Genomic DNA, 13,199 nt, shown 5'->3' on the forward strand with positions numbered 1-13,199 from the left:
GTTCTGTAATGCTTGTTGAAGTCCACCGTGGACACGATCAATGAAAGGTGTATTTGAGGTCCTGCTTATCCTCTGGGAAATTCAATCTGTAATAAATGTGTTTCAAAGTATTATGTGTTTCTCAGCTAATCCAGCACCTCGCCACTTCAACATCTAGCACCTGGTCACCGCCCCATTTTTAAGGTTTTGTCAACTGACGCGAAGCCCACGTCACCTGCGTTGCAGTTGTCAAACCAAAGCAGTCTGGATGTTGAGGCTGGTGATTCCATCTCCATTTCCATGCCTGACTCCAGTGAGGTTACTAAACACCCGCTTCCTAATAGTAACAACACTGGACTCGCATTCGGGAGGACGACGGTTCAATCCCGCGTCCGGCCATCCTGATTTAGGTTTTCCGTGATTTCCCTAAATCACTCCAGGCAAATGCCGGGATGGTTCCTCTGAAAGGGCACGGCCGACTTCCTTCCCCATCCTTCCCTAATCCGATGAGACCGATGACCACGCTGTCTGGTCTCCTTCCCCAAAACCAACCAACCTAATAGTAACAGCTCTGAAGGATCAAATTAGCGCCCTTGTATATAGTGCTTCTTCCTGTCGCGTGTGTTTAGGTATCATACCGAATTGAAAAATGTTTCACAGCGCCTTTTCCGATGCATTGTGCAGCTGTTGGCACTCATTTGGCGCTGTTGACGTTGCCACCGCAGATTTTTCAGTTGCTCTTCAGCACTGGGATCTGCCACGGAATATGTGAAATGCCCGCCAGCTTGCCGACTACCAAGTGTCCTTCAATCTCTGTGGGGTACAAAGTTGTCCTCTGCTGTCAGCAGATATAGAGCGATAGCTACCAGTGTTCAAACCTCTCTGTCTCTTTATGCATGTCCCGCACCACTCGCGACATATTCAACCATTTGCAGAGTCATTTACCTGCAGGATGTATTGTGTTCACAGTGTTACTCGGGACGAAACATGTATTATGTTGCCTAATGCGTGAACCTAAACTGCATTCCTTTTAATGATACCATATAAATACCTCGAATTCGACCAATTTAAAACAAACATAACATACAGGCTGTTTATAAATCACTTATACAAAAGTAACCTTTAACTGTGATATGGCACTGAATGCGGAATATTTTCAAGCTTTATTTACAAATGTTCAATGTGGGTTTCCTTTCCTAACGCAACAATTGTCCCATCTGTAATCAATTTCCCCAAATCCTATGAAGCAAGTCTTGATGTACGCTAGCAACTGTTTGTGTTTTCTACCGTCGGAGCTCGTCCACGATTCCCAGATACAGAGGAACAAACACTCTGCCTTTAGTGTAATCCCAAACGCAGGCGTCGATTGTGGTTAAATCAGGTGATCGTGGTGTCCACGATATTGTTCCACCACGTCCAATCCAAGTAGGCACATTCCTACGGAGATACGTGACAACTTCGCGATGATAATGTGGTGGCGCGTCATCTTGCTGCAAAATAAATTCTGTGCCCATATCCTGTTATAATTGAGACATTAGATAATGTTCAATATGTCCAGATACAACATGCCAGTTGCAGTGTACCCGAAAGAAAAGAAAGAACGGCAAATCTCGTCACAGCTTACAGTGCAAAAAACATTTACCTTAGGTGAGTCCTGTACATGTTCGTTTATATGAGGGGTGGCTTGTGATACTCAATTCTGAATTGTCTCTGAACTGTAGTAGCAGATTTGGGTTCATGAGATCATAAACAACACCGTGCACACTCTGTACCTTTATACAACTCCATGATGACTGTTGGAATAAGTCGTTAGCACGTGCCACCTTACGGCAACGTCGGGAATTAAGAGCTCTACTCGGGAATAAAATTTGAAGATATACTGCGTTCAGTGCTGTATCAATAATTTCTGTAAATATCTACATTTTTCATAATTAAAAGTTGCTTTTGTACAACTAATTTATAACCATCCTGTGTATCAACAGGAATGACAGTTAAATTTTGGTGTCAGTTTGAACATGTAGTGTATTCGATGATACCATGGTACCATGACTTCCACTGTTATGCTTACTAGTCGGTATGTTGAGGATGCAAAGAAACCGAATTTGAAGATATGAAAAATTGTGATGTGTAATTGATTCTTTTCACAACGTATACACCCACCCATCACTGCCAGCATTGCCCACATGGTTGTGATCTTCAAATGGTACCTCATCAAACACTATGACCTTAGAGTCTTTACCTCGCCTCCGAACTCTGTCCTTTATCAGCTGCTCGTGGTCTAGTGGTTATCGTTGCAGCTCTCGGTCCTGGGCCTCGGGTTCGATATCTGGCTGAGTTGGATATTTTCTCTGTTGTTATCGTCATTTCATCTCATCATCAACGACGTGCAAGTCGACAAAATGGTATCAAATAGAAAGACTTACACCAGCTGCCAAACATCCCAGACAGGGTCTTCGGCCGGTAATGCGATATGATCATTTCACTTTTACCACTTGTTTCTATACAATTGTCATTTATATGGCAGTATTTTGAAGTTCACAAACTTTTGAAAACTTCAGAGGTTGCCTGTTTCATATCACAGTTGGTGACGTTATAACAGTACGGGGAATTCAACGTGAAGCTCACTACAGTGTTCCAAAACTTTCTTTTCAGACGATCCTGCGGGATGCATTATGGCACTGCATGACATTAAATGTTTAGTTCCTTATTTACATACGATGAGTCTCGTTCGACAGTTCGCCCTTTGAAGTATACCGGGAATAAATTTTATACACTTTTTCGTATAAAATTATGAGATATAACTTAGATGATTTACGTCTATTTTCGTAGGTCTTTACTTTTTTATGTGTCCCAATACAATGTTTTGGAGTGTCTGTAGGTACATACAAATATCATATTAGTCTATGCTTCTATACACTGCGCAAATATATAATTTGTGTTGAGAATTCTTCTGTTTTTTATTTGTTAGCTGGCATTGTGGGTTGCAGAAAATTATCCTTTCTCTCTTAGGAAGTCAATAGAATTTCCTAAATGTTGCTTGTGTTTGAGTTATATTGGTTCGTTAAGAATATTATCTGGAAACACGTCTGTGTGGATATATATTCCACCAAAATATTCATTACGGTTCCTTTAGGTAGGCGATGTAGAATTTTCATTCCATTTTCTATTTGTTCTGCTTTGTGTTTATAGTCGCGTAAATGTACATAAATGTGGTCTGATTAGGGTAAGGTGGGGTACGTGCACTTTCGAGGCTTGTGCACAGTTGGTTAATAACTTCCATGAAATATTTCGTCCACAGCTGCCACCACGTTTTCATATAGTGAGCTGTATATATTCCATTCTGCCTTAACTAGAGTGTGCTAGTGTCATGCGTAGCATTTCCCGAAGCATTGCTACATATGCATTCCATTACAGTTAACATTACTGAGCTCAAGTGTATTTATCTAATCTGTCGTCATCACGGGATTGTTTACAGTTTTTCAGTTTGAGAGGGTAACTAAATAGTCTTGATATGTAGTTTTCTTTGTGCACTTCTCCCATAAAACTGAATAGTGGAGCAAGTCTACTTGCCCCATTGCTGGATTTTCAGCGGGAAAGTGCACAGCAGGGCCGAAACGTCGAACAACAAAATGAAAAGTAGCTAATGAATAGATTTCTCAAGTAAATGAATACTCTCCTTTTAACTACTTTAAACGTTTTCAGTTAAAGATACTCATTTGATTTTGGAAGACATGTTCGATCCTGAAGCTCTTCAACGTTGGATAGCAGAACACCGAAAGACCATTTCACAAGTCACGCAACATACTGTAGGGAGACCTTAGCATCTACCCAAGCCGTTATTTCTTTTAGAAGTCTCTCAGCTCAAGGCATAAAATCATTTCAGGACTTAATTTTAGTAGCCAAATGATCAAAGGTAATAACTTCAGATGAAATGCATAAGAGGTTTATAGTCTGACAAAACGAAAAAGAAGCAACTGAAAAATTGTAACGAAGTTCGAAAAGCTTAGACACTGATGAGAAATGAGACTAACAGGACGACCAGTAAGAAGCCTGCTGGTTCTCAGAAAAGAAAATTTAAAAAGATACAAATATGGAAAGTTCGTAGGAATCAGACGATGATGCGTACTGTGTCAGAGATTTCTATGAGGATTGCTGCAAAGACCTTTTGGAGGAGGCACAAGAGGAGGAAGAGGAAGCTGTAACATTGGAAGCTGTGGACAAAGAAGTAGAACAAGGAAATGACAGCTTTAAAGCTCTACAGGAGTTAGCTACAGCTCACCGTGCAGTAGTGAAGTATGCTGACAAAACCTAAATAAGATATGTGTGGGGAAGGTGCTCTAGTTTAATGCGGGTGAACCCATTTTCAAGTTTTGGAAAAAACTTCAGTGATCAATGGCCAAACCATATTCCAGACCTCTCCTAGAGACGACATCTGCTCAGTAGAAAAAAGTGATCTTGTAAATATTCTTCCACGTCACAGTATAGGAAGAACGGAGGTCGTGACCTTTAACAGTGAATTCTTTAATTATTATATGTAGTAATGTGTGTTTCAGTACATTTTGTTGTCATTTCTAGTTTTTCCATCATTTTAGTGCTTACAGTGAGGAGATACGCTACCATTTATGATTTTCCCCTCTATTAAAAGCTGTATCATGTGTAAATACGTACATTTTCACCCTTTATTTTTTCTCTATCCTCATGAAAAAAGACTGATTTTCTATGATTTATCATATTTGTTTCGTATTTCCATGAGATCCACAAGCATTGTGACACATCATGGCGTAAAAGTTGATAACAAAGAATTTTAACCGAGCAGCGGAGCTTCAGCCATAAAAATAAATGTCAGATTATGTACTATTAGGTGCTTGCCGCAGTATTACTCCCAACTAAATAGAGAACTTTCACTAGATATTTTTGAAAAACTTTTATGTTATCAAGAGTAAATTCATAGCAAAACTATCCCTTGAATATATATATTAAGAAAGGACAGACTCATTACCACAATTTAGGAAAATAAATTGGTATAACTCTACTAATAAAAGTTGAACACTCATTTGGAGTAGATCTTTATGAATTTATCTGTGCACTTACCCCACCTTACCTTGCTTTCACAATTTCACATGTGTTCTTTAAATCTAATTGAGAAGTTACTACCTATTTATCCAGCATAAAACTGGTTAAAAAATCGCTCATGACTTCATAAATTTCAGTGTTTGAGAAATTTCAGATTTTTGTTAAGTGACAGTATTCTCGTTTGTAAAGTGTTACTAGTGACTGCTGGTGCAGAGCGCCATTTTCACCTTCCTGTTTCTAAAGATTTTATCGAGTTTTTCCGAATTTTGGTCAATGCATGTTGTTGTTATATAAGTATGTTTTTTGTAACTATTTCTTTCCTTAGCAGCGTTGTTTTTGTATTGATGTTTTGTGCTTTTGGTTGTACACATTGAATGTATTATTTTAATACTATTGCTGGGTTAAAAGCATTCTGCTGTGCTATGTATCGTTATGTTTCTATATTTTCTTTCTGTGTTGTGTCAGTGGCAAATGGGAAGTTGGCAGTTTGGTTGGTCATTGATTTAAAGAATGCAAGTTAATGTGATTTTAGGTGACAGGAGTGACTATTATTAATAATAATTTCTGTCATGGTAGGTTTTCTAGTCATCTCAAATCTCAGGTGGTTGTTATTATTGCTTATTGTTAGCTTCAGAAAGTTGATTGACTTGTTCTGTTCTACTTCTATTATTAATTTTATTTTTGGATGTAAGCTGTATAATTTTGGGAGGGATCACGTCCATGTCATTTTCTTTACCATTTACAAGGAACAAAGTGTCATCAGCGTGTCTGTGGTTGTATATAATTTTATCTAAAGTGGTCTACTTAGAACTGAAAAATCCTTCTTTTAGTGTATTAATACATTTATCAGCAATTGTACTTGCTAAGCAATTGCCCATTGCTACTCTGTGTAAGTTTTGGTAAATTTTGTGTTCAAATTGGAAACAGTTTTGTGGTAGAGTGAGTTCCAGTAACTCAATCGTTTCATACACTCCAATTATAGATACGTTCCCTTGGCTTGTAAGGTTTTTGTTTAATATCTCGCCTGTTTCTGTGACTGGTATATCTCTGTAGAAGTTGGTTATATTAAACGATATAAATTTTCCTCCTTTGTGAAACTGTGTTTTTTATATTGTGATCTAATATGCTAGAATTTTTATTGTTTACTTTTGTTGAATGAATGTAGCTTGATCATTAATCTACTAAAAGTTTTACTTAAGGTGGGCTATCAATGAATTTCAATATAAATCGTACTGTCATCAATTTTATATGTATTTTGGGTTTTGCTCTTGAGGATTGGGTTCAGGGGTTCATAACAATGCTTGATTTCTTATTTTGATATGAGAAGGTTACTTTACAATTTTGCAACGTTTGTTTGTCCTTTGCTTTGCTCCTCTTAGCTGGTTTATGGTGTATAGTTTTGATATTTTTATTTTTGAAGAAGTCTAGCACCTTTTCCACACAACTGTTGAATTTCAGAACAACCGCAGTATTAAACTCATCTGAATTCACTGTTACTGCAATATGTGTCCTCAACGTATTGTTCCTATTTTTAATAGTACACGCAATGGATACAATGTAACTGGATGAGTGTATATAGTGTGATTTGTGGTAAACATTATAAGATGACAACAACTGACAACTAAACTGGCATAGATATGCATGGCACGAAGTTTTTTAATGTAGCGACAACAATATATCCACGTTGGTTACTGTAGATTCATATGAGAACAGACAGTGCCCAAAACTAGTTGTCAAAATAAAATTTTCATAAAAAGCCTGGGTGAATAATGTCTGTCTTTAGATTTAAAGAGGCTGTGGGTCCCACCCAGAAGAAAACTCTAAACAAAGTATCTTGTCTTGTGAGTCACAGCGAGGTTTCTGGCATTACCTTTTGGATTCCTGGCGCCACTAGCTCGATTTGTCGTGCGATATCCCTCTGGTCTGAGGCTACTAAGATCTTTGCTCGAGGTTTTTGATGGGGTTGGGGGGTGGTAACGGAGCGAGGAGGACGGTGTGAGTGTTTCACCCGGCGAGTCAGGCGAGCACTTGCGCAAGCGTCTTGGGCATGGAGTCCAGCGAGTGGGTGCTGGGCGTATTTGTGGGCCGATTTGAATCAGTGGCTGATTTCGATTGCCATTTTCATGCGTAGCCTGCCCAGCCAGCTCTGGAACGTGGCACACAGATGAAAACGTTGAAGCCAGTTTCCCTGTGCTGAATACTGGGCCCGCTTTGTAACCAGAAAGCTTCAGCTTCGATTCGTGAATTTCACTTAAGTTTTGGATGCGATCACTGCGATTTCTTAGCTGATCTATTTCACCGCCAGCCAGGCCCTTGAATTGTGGCTATTGTTTGGTTACCTTGAGTCGATATTGGCCTTAGTTGTTTGTTAACAGGATATCTTAAACTGTGTGAGCCCATGGTGTTCCCTGAGCGAGAGCTATAATGTGTTTCTTCTATGCTGTGGCACGACTCCCTCCCCCCGTCGTCACGCAGTACCTAGATTTCTGGATTTTAGCCGACCTCCTTGCCAAACTTCTTCGAACACCAGCTAAGTGCCTTCCTCCTGTAATACGGCCTGGTGCTGGTTTCGAGATACCTTCGGGCATTGTACACATCATCACTCTGTTAATTATATTGGTTTAGGAGATTAGGAGATGCCTGGATCTCAAAATGTGCAACTGCCGAGGCTAGGTAATTGGGTTTGGCAGCCTAGTTTTCTTTCGGGCATTTCGCAGTACTTGTAGAGGCGGCATCTTGCAGTAATGCAGGTATACAGTTCGGCAAGTTATTGCTTTTACGTAATCAACCTTGCTGCACTAACATTTCTTTTGCCGGTCCGTACCCAACGAAAAGGACCTTGGAACGCCGGTCCTCCCGTTGTAATCTTTCCTGGCCTTCCTAACTGGTGTAGTCTTGTGCTCCTTGCTTACAACCGTTCTGGCGCACCCCTTGCGAGGAGGCAATTCAAACTCTTGGTTACTTAACTGAAGCAGTTTTCATGAAGGCCTACATGTTTCCTATTTGGTTGTTTTACTTAACTGAGGCTGTTATCTGTTATCATTGAAGGCCTGCATGTTTTCTATTTGGTATTTTTACTTAACTGAAGCTGTTATCATTGTAAGACTGACTGTTTTCTATTTGGCAATTTTACTGAACTGAAGCTGTTACTATTGAAGTCCTGCCTGTTGGTATTTTGTATTCTTACTTAACTGAAGCTGTTATCATTGTAGGCCTACCTGTTTTCTGTTTTTCAATTCTACTTAACTCAAGCTTTTATCATTGAATGTCTGCCTGTTTTCTATTTGCCGATTTTACTTAACTGAAGCTGAGATTATTGAAGGCCTGCCTGTTCCCTTTTAATTAAATTAAGAGCCATTTCACAAGTTGAGTTTTCTGAAACACTTATTAATCAAGGCCTATCTGGTTTTATTGCCTATTATTGAGGTCAGATATCTTACTCTATCTGTCTTGCAATCAACTGAAATTGTGACTGTCAAAGACCTACCTGTTTCAGAGGTATTTATGTCAATAAGGTAGTAACAGGAAATGACACATGATGCTACATGGGTCCTAACCTTACATCCCTTTATCCATAATTCTACGTTCCCTATTGTTCCTCTCTCAAATTTTAAACATATTTTCGACAAAGTATCCTCTCAGGATCATTGATAAAACATCATTATTTGACCCAACGTAAACAAATCACTGAACTCTTTTACTTTTCTACATTATTCACTCTGACCTAGTTTATAGTGTACGTGCACATTAATAGATGCATGTCTCGTGTCTGCACGAACTGTGAGTTGTGATTCTTAAATTATGACATTATTTGTGTGCATATGTGATACAAGTAACCATCACATTTCGTTTTCTTTTTAATGTTTATTAACTATTTTACCCTATACAATTCAGAGTTACTGACAGCTTCGAAATCTTCCTACTTTTGTCTGATGATGGTTTAGAAATTACAAACATTTTACTATTTACTTTAAAGCTGTTAATATACATGTGACTTTAAAATTTTTCATAGAGAAACAAGGTTTTATTTTTTCAAAATATTGGATGATAAAGCTGTATGACACAGATATAAATGTAAAGTCCATCTAGAGGACACTTGGTGAAATGTAGAAGCTGCACTGGGGAGAAATTGTTTTGGAGGAGAAAGGTTCAATGAACAGTTACATGACTCTATAGAGAACATGCATACAATAGAGAAAGGGGACTGAAATTTGTTGATAAGTGTTAAATGGGGGAGGGGTGGGCTTATCATTGCAAATCAGAGTAAATGAAGTATTACAACAGAAAATGGGCTACATTCAGAGAATGGAAAGAAAATTAGGTGGTTGGTGACCTCTGAAGAAAAAACCGAGAGAGGGTGGAGTATATGAGATAGGAAATTGGCCTGGCATTGGGAGATAGTTAAAAATTGCATTGGAAAACTCTTTCAGATGTCGAGGGAAGTAAAGACAGAGATGTGGGCTAAGTAGGATAACAGAAAAACCCACAGGACGTGTTGAGACCGCCGAGAATTAAGTGGTCCTGTTGGTGCTATTACATTGCTTTTACACTGAAGTGGAAGACGAAACACGAATTAGGAGTGATCTGTTGTGGGGAATGTTCCGTAACCAATAAATGAACATATGACGGTGGTTATAAATCCTATAATGTGTTCGGCTGTTCAATATGAACTGTGTGACTTACTTGGACTGTTAAAATACTAATAGACTGCAATGGGAACATTCTTTCAGATTTAGTGGGAGACTATTAGCTTTGCATCTAGAGAAATGTATGGGATAAATTTCATTTGTTGTAGTTTTGAATAGATCTGAGGTTGGAACACTGCAAATAATTGGATGTTCCAATTATTATCACAATGAGCATTAAAAACTTCTACAAAAATAGATTTCCGAGTATTGGAAGGAAAAGTAAATATGTGTTCTCAATGCAGTTAAGTAATGTGTGCTGGGTTTCCAATCCTGAATCGTACAACGCATTTGTACATATAGTTCAATCTGACAGTATATACGGAACGCATATTCTCGCTGTAAAACTAGGAAGTTACTAGCTGAATTGGCGTACACCACAGTGACGGGATTCGAACTTTCAATCGCTAACGTGAAACACAAGACACTGAATATCTGTATGAGGGTTGTGCCGACCCAAGCAGTACGCAACATGTACGGTTTACCTCGATTACGAACGACAGAACTAACACCCAGAGCAGTGTGGTGCGCGGGACAGGAGGGCACCTGGATCAGTGGCTCTGGTTCTCTTCACCCACGAGTGCAGAATTTGGCTGACGGTTGATGATCGTCGAAGAAAATTATGGATGCGAACGTGTGCCGCTCTATGGCTCGGGAATGCAATCCCGTGGGTTCCACAGGAAGATGTGTCTGTCGTGTTATGAGCCGCTCCAATGTACTAGCGTAGGAGACCTCTCTGCTTCGTCTAGGATAATTCGAGGGCTGTGCAGCATTGGGAGAGGAACCTTCAACACACTGTACAGGTTTGCAGTCAACTGTTCAATTACGGGTTTGGCTTTCAAGGCGATATTTCACAACAACCCCGTACTCACCTTGTGGTCACCATTCTCTAGGAGGCGGGAGTCGAATGAATGGACGGGTTCGGCCTTCAAGGATATGTTGTTGTTGTTGTGGTCTTCAGTCCTGAGACTGGTTTGATGCATCTCTCCATGCTACTCTGTCCTGTGGAAGCTTCTTCATCTCACAGTACCTACTGCAACCTACATCCTTCTGAATCTGCTTAGTGTATTCATCTCTTGGTCTCCCTCTACGATTTTTACCCTCCACGCTGCCCTCCAATACTAAATTTGTGATCCCTTGATGCCTCAAAACATGTCCTACCAACCGATCCCTTCTTCTAGTCAAGTTGTGCCACAAACTTCTCTTCTCCCCAATCCTATTCAATACCACCTCATTAGTTACGTGATCTACCCACCTTATCTTCAGCATTCTTCTGTAGCACCACATTTCGAAAGCTTCTATTCTCTTCTTGTCCAAACTGGTTATCGTCCATGTTTCACTTCCATACATGGCTACACTCCATACAAATACTTTCAGAAACGACTTCCTGACACTTAAATCTATACTACATGTTAACAAATTTCTCTTCTTCAGAAACGATTTCCTTGCCATTGCTATATTTCACAAAAACCCCGTACTCACCTTCTGGACACCATTTTCCAGGAAGTGGGAGTTTAATGAATGGAATGGCCCACACTATCTGCCAACAAGAACCTGACTGAGCGGCTGAAACTTCGAGTATGTCGTCCTGAAGCAATGGGTATAACTCAAGAGGGTGACCGTCGAAGAGTGAGACAGATCTGGGCATTAAAGTAGGTCTTGATCACCTTGTGTACAGTGTAGATCCAACCAGGTTTCAACGGACGGTACTGAGCAACACTGAACTGAATATCTTACCAGAACTCAGATTCTGAAGTCACAAATTGCCTCCTTTTTTTTTGTATTTCGCAGAAAAGCTACTTCTTTAGTTTCGTAAGATTTACTCTTCCATTCCCTGCCCCACCTGCATCTAATCTCAGACAAGTTAAAGTTGTGCTTGAAAGGTACTCTGCTGAGGTGCTGTTTCCATTTTATACATTTCCATTTTTCCCACTTTCGTGCATAAAATGGAGACAATCCTGTAGAACGCCCAAAACACGCAATTAATCACTCACGCCGAGGAAAGCTGAGAGATTCCAGGTACCTTCGGAGTTACGCAGATTACATTTTGGAACGACAGAACTCTAAATGTTATTTTATGGATTACATTTGTAAGGCGACAAGACTTCTTTTCTTTCTGTATGTGTATGAAATATGAAATGTATAGACTAGAGAGTCCACAAATGTCAAGTACTTTCTGTGATAATAAAGGAAGGCGCAACCGTCACATTTTTCTACGCCCAGTAAGGAGATGCCTCGCTGTTTCGTATCGTCTCTTGCTCTTTAGCTTTCGCTATGTAAGCATCTATCTATATTGCTCTTACGAACCACAAATGTGCTTACGTTTATATAGAGTAACACCTTCCACATTTATTTCTTTAACAACCTGAGCGTATCACTTTATATTCTCTTGTAATTAAGCAGCTTTGCTTGCTGCTATTTGTGAAAGAAATGCAAAACTACTGAATTTCACAATATATATAAATGACCTAGTAGATAGTGTCGGAAGTTCCATGCGGCTTTTCGCGGATGATGCTGTAGTATACAGAGACGTTGCAGCATTAGGAAATTGCAGCGAAATGCAGGAAGATCTGAAACGGATAGGCACCTGGTGCAGGGATTGGCAACTGACCCTTAACATAGACAAATGTAATGTATTGCGAATATATAGAAAGAAGGATCCTTTATTGTATGATTATACGGTAGCGGAACAAACACTGGTAGCAGTTACTTCTGTAAAATATCTGGGAGTATGCGTGCGGAACGATTTGAAGTGGAATGATCATATAAAATTAACTGTTGGTAAGGTGGGTGACAGGTTGAGATTCATTGGGAGAGTCCTTAGAAAATGTAGTCCATCAACAAAGGAGGTGGCTTGCAAAACACTTGTTCGACCTGTACTTGAGTATTGCTCATCAGTGTGGGATCCGTACCAGATCGGGTTGATGGAGGAGATAGAGAAGATCCAAAGAAGAGCGGCGCGTTTCGTCACAGGGTTATTTGGTAAGGGTGATAGCGTTACGGAGATGTTTATCAAACTCAAGTGGCAGACTCTGCAAGAGAGGCGCTCTGCATCGCGGTTTAGCTTGCTGTCCAGGCTTCGAGAGGGTGCGTTTCTGGATGAGGTATCGAATATATTGCTTCCCCCTACTTATACCTCCCGAAGAGATCACGAATGTAAAATTAGAGAGATTCGAGCGCGCACGGAGGCTTTCGTGCAGTCGTTCTTCCCGCGAACCATACGCGACTGGAACAGGAAAGGGAGGTAATGACAGTGGCACGTGAAGTACTCTCCGCCACACACCGTTGGGTTGCTTGCGAAGTATAAATGTAGATGTAGATGTAGACATGGAGCCCGTCCGCCTCTGACATGATCGAAATACTGATTAGCAAATTATCAGATCTTTTTTTGTGCATCAATGAATTTGCAGTCTCTCAGAAGCGAAGTCCGACCTTCAATTAACCTTGCAACATAACGCGACT

This window comes from Schistocerca nitens, chromosome 4, assembly GCF_023898315.1.
Source record: "Schistocerca nitens isolate TAMUIC-IGC-003100 chromosome 4, iqSchNite1.1, whole genome shotgun sequence".
Lineage (NCBI taxonomy): Eukaryota > Metazoa > Arthropoda > Insecta > Orthoptera > Acrididae > Schistocerca > Schistocerca nitens.